Source organism: Apium graveolens, chromosome 3 (assembly GCF_009905375.1).
Source record: "Apium graveolens cultivar Ventura chromosome 3, ASM990537v1, whole genome shotgun sequence".
NCBI classification, from domain to species: Eukaryota; Viridiplantae; Streptophyta; class Magnoliopsida; order Apiales; family Apiaceae; genus Apium; species Apium graveolens.
This window is the reverse complement of record NC_133649.1, coordinates 107,500,355-107,505,171: the sequence shown is the minus strand read 5'-3', so window position 1 is coordinate 107,505,171 and position 4,817 is coordinate 107,500,355. Positions and strand designations below refer to the sequence as shown.

The window sequence follows — 4,817 nt, the reverse complement described above, 5'->3', positions numbered from 1 at the left end:
CTCCAGGCTGAGGGAGCATATATTTTCAGGTGAGATTGAATTTAACGATCTTGTAGGAAAGAAGATTGGCGCTTCAAGGATTGTAGATGGCCTTGGTGGTATTGCTCATTAAGGATTATCAAATGCAGCATGAGGCTTAATTTTTGGATATGATTATACTAAACTTGACTACTGTCTACTACATTATAAGATTCTTCTGCAATAAGATACACATTTTGGCCCCAAGTGAAAGGTCAAAGTATTCAACTTTGATACCCCCGAGTTTTCTTTGTAGAAAATATATGTGATGGCTTAGTTTTGTTTGTTCTTTTAGTAGATCATTCCAGTTGACTAGTTGACGGACCTGTATAAGGATTTTATTTTATAAAGAGTAGAAATGGAATATTTCTAGATTTTACCCGCGTCTTTCAACATCAACTTTTTTTGAAATATAACATATAATCTAATAAGTAGCATCTCCTTACTGCTTGGGCTATTCCGGCTCATTCAACCTTAATAATTGTCTAAAACTTTTATATTTCAAAAATATTGTGAAATGCATATTAATGTGTTATGATACTGAAATTCACAAGATCAGAATATATCTCTTAGTTTCTGATACTAAGATGTTGGTCTGCTACTAATAAAATATTTATATGATTATCCATAAAATTCTTATTGCAAGTAGTTTATAAAAAAATAAATTAAAGACATAGAAATCACATAATACAATCCGCACTACCTAAAAACTGACTGTAAAGTGTTGGACATGTGGTCACTACATACGAACGTTTGACAAAATTGAGCAATTGTGATGAATATTTGCTTAAGGTCCAAGGTGCTAACTTCAGGTTCCATTGCATATCTGGTGTCAAGCTCTCTACCATCTCCGTTTATCTGACAAATTAAGGCGATTGGATGGCATCTCAGCTTTGGAGAGCGGAGATTTATGCGATCCTCTTCCCACATCAAATTGCACATTATCTTTCCCTTTAGATTTCTGCAGTTGTTTGAGGGTTTTTTTTCCTTTCAAATAAGTTGTCTAACATGTTCTTTTACAAATTCAACTATGTTTGTCCTTGCATGAATCTGATCAAAGAAGAGGTTACAGTCTTATGGATAAACTAGTTAATTGAAATTAAGTAAATTCCCTGCAAAAACTTTCTGGAAAGTCATTACATTAAAGAATAATAGGACTTGATACTTAGCACAAATATTAAAGAGCATGTTGCTGGTCATAAATGTAAGATCGTGCGAAATACAAGTAATTAAAACACCAACGCCATTGCACTAAGTCCACAAAGCAGCCAGTAAAAGTAATCAAGATATGCCCGATTTACGTTGTTCAAAAACAAACCATTACGACATTTTTCAATGGATATCTTCTGAATAACAGAGATCAGAAAGCTGCTAATGAGGCTCCCAACTCCAAATATACTCAAATATAGAGCAAGACTGCAAAGAGATGCCATATTCACTCTTATGCTGCTCTAGCCGTGTTTCCTTCATATTTGAAAATATAAAAGGGAAATGTTATAAATTATAACTAAGCCAGGTGCAAGCATGATTAGAAAAATAAGAACATGTACTTACTTTTCCTCGATCACAATAACAGTAATACAACAGTAACGAAATATCTCTATACTGCATCTAGTTCTAAAACAATCTAAAGTATAATGATGATCACAAATCCTAAAAATATAAACAAATGATAGTGGCTTTAACAATATGCATTACTACACAAACTAATACTAAATAAAAATGTAGCAAGCAAATTATAGTTAGTTCAAGACTACGAAAATACAACAGTAACGAAATGTCTTTATGCTGCATCTAGTTCTAAAACAATCTAAAGTACAATGATGATAAAAAATCCTAAAAATGTAAACAAATGATAGTGGTTTTAACAATGTGCATTACTACACAAACTAATACTAAATAAAAATGCAGCAAGCAAATTATAGTTAGTTTAAGACTACGAAAATACACTCAAAGCAAAAAATGTAATCAATAGCTAAAGTTCAATAGCTAAAGTGTGCAGTTCTATGAGAGAATTAAATATTTTTATAAATTATTTATCTAATTTATTATTTTCATTATATAGCAGAATCCGAAATGCAGATTATTAAAATTTATCAAGGCTCCACAGTAGAATCAAAATATAATAACAAAAGCTCATTTCAAATTACAGGGAAGGATAAAGTTAAGAAAAATATAACACAAAAATTATACAATAAAATTTACTAAATCAACTAATGATAATTTGATTCTATAGTAAAATTATTGATATCAAAAATTAACACTAAAAAGATAAATCTGATTATCAAAATTTATAACAGTAATAAGGTTCCCCAGTGGATCAAAATGCGAATAACAAAAGATCACTTGAAATAGTAATAAATCTGATGAAGATTTGCTCACAAGAACCGGATTACCTAGTCGAACATAATTCAAAGAAGATGTCAGATGAAATCACCAAAAAAGCTCACGAAATCGGCTTGTCTATAACCAAATTATACATATAACTATTAATCTCAACCGAATTGAAGAAAAATCGGTGAAATAGAGATGATATGATATGAGATCGATCAAAACTGAATAAATTTGTAATTGATTGAGAGAAATTATCGTGTGTATACGCTACCTATAGATACAACCCAACTGTCGGCGTATAATTTAGATTTCTTATTTTTTTTATTAAATTGCAATCTGTAACTAATAGATTGAAATTACCGGCAGATCAGATGAGTAAATGTAAGGTCCAGATTAATTTAGGTGGTTCTCCCTAGAGCTCTATACAAGATGGTCCTCTATGGAAGAATAGCTAATATATATATATATATATATATATATATAAAGTTTTGAGAAAATACCAAAAATACTGGACTTTTTATTTTTAATTTAATTTACAATTATACTATTTTTTAAAAAAATATTTGTAAAAATACACTACGCGGTCAAAATCAACCACATATATAACTTTTTTTAAGTCGTCGGTCAAAATCAACCATATATATAACTTTTTTTTACGTCCTTTGAGAAATAACTGAAATATATTTTTTGATTGCATTCGAACTTGAATCTGGTTGCATCGAATTACAAAACCTTATTTTTGCAAAAAGTTTTGAAAAATCATATTTTTGTAAGTAAAAAACTTGTAAAAACATATTTTTGCAGAAATAACTTAAAAATTCATATTTTTCAAAAAAACACAAAAGTTTTATTTAAAAAAAATTGTACTTGTTAGTTACACGTACTTGTAAGTATGATTACGTGCAAGTTTTATGAAGTTTATTCTCAGGTATTCTAAAATAGAGGCGTGAAATTAATTGATAACAGAACTTGATAAAGTCAACACCACCTAAATCTTGTGAGAATGACTAAGAGCCGGTCTGAGATTTTTTAAAAACCTATAACTTAAAATTGAAAAGTATCGTCTAAATAATATTATACGACTTAAAATTGAAAAATATCATCTAAGTAATATGAACATCGTGATAAGTTATTTAGGTGTTTAGATAATTTTATGTATAAGTTATTTATAAGTCAATGATGTGTTGGGTAAATTATAAATTATAAGTTATAATTTTTTTTTTTAAATAGAAACTTCAATATAATAATTTAGTACATGAATATAAATTATAAAGACATGATTTAAAGCAGAAATTTGAAATACAGCAGTTACGATAAGAAGCAGAGAGGAGACAGAAGAAAATGATAGGATGAAAATGGGAAAGTAGCAGAAAATCATAGGATAGAAAATGGGAAAGTAGCAGAAAACGATAGGATAGAAAATGAGAAAATTATAAGTGAGCTTTCACCCGTTTAAGTCACCAACAGGAGTGGTCAAACAGACAATACCACTTTTTAATAACCTCTCATCACTTTTTAGGGGCTGTTTGAGTCATGAGATTTCAACCCGGTTAACAGGATTGAGAATGAGGTTCCAATACATTTTTGTATTGAAATCTTATTCACATTCTCATTCCCGTTAACCGGGTTGAAATCCCATCATCCAAACATTATCTTAGTTGTCATTTTTTAGTGATCAAATTGACCAATTTTTAACCAACAATTAAAAACTAATCCCTCTATTTTCTATTCATGACGTTTAACTTTTGTGCGTACACTTCTAAATGCTTTGACCACATACTTAAACTAATAATTTTTAAAATTTACTTTTTGTAAATTAAAGTTTTAATTATTAAATTTTTTTTTACAAAAAGAAAATTTTCTAAAAATATATTATTTTAACTATGTGACCAAAATACTTAGAAGTGTGTACATAAAAGACAAATGTCATATAAAAAAACAGATAGAGTATTTGATTATTAACTTAAAAGATTGTAAATACATAATAAAATAGATTAGTTGTAGTTTTCAATGATATAATTTTTATAATATTTAATTATATAATATACTTAAATCTCAGTCAAAATTCGGTCAATTTCACCTTCAAAAATCAAAATATGACAACTAAAAAGGAGCACTCTAATTGATTAGTTACGATTTTAAGGTCCTATTCATACCATATGCTATTGAATTCATAATCTCAGACACAGGGTACTCTACAAGGGTTTGTTGCTCGAGACAGGGACTCTACAAGTCTGCCTGGCACAAGACTTAAACTGAAACTTCCTCTGTATGTATTAATATAAAATTTACCTGCCAAATTAAACAACAGTAACTATATCAGCACCCAGGAAGGACCATAAGTATATTTGTCACATTAGTTCGTGATACATGGGCATCACCATCATGAGCAGATATGCCCATTCTACAGGATAAATCACTACAAACACAGGTGCCACCATTAAAAAGTTTTCAGTTAATAAAAT

The 4,817-nt window shown here is 29.2% G+C and overlaps 1 long non-coding RNA gene across 1 annotated transcript; it reads right to left on the bottom strand.

Moving 5' to 3' along the window:
• Positions 1-638: 638 nt before the first annotated feature.
• Positions 639-2,775, bottom strand: LOC141710851 (uncharacterized). The gene is made up of 2 exons (XR_012571095.1): positions 2,415-2,775; positions 639-1,482 (listed from the first exon to the last, which is right to left on the bottom strand). It is a non-coding gene; the product is annotated as an uncharacterized LOC141710851 (long non-coding RNA).
• Positions 2,776-4,817: the final 2,042 nt, after the last annotated feature.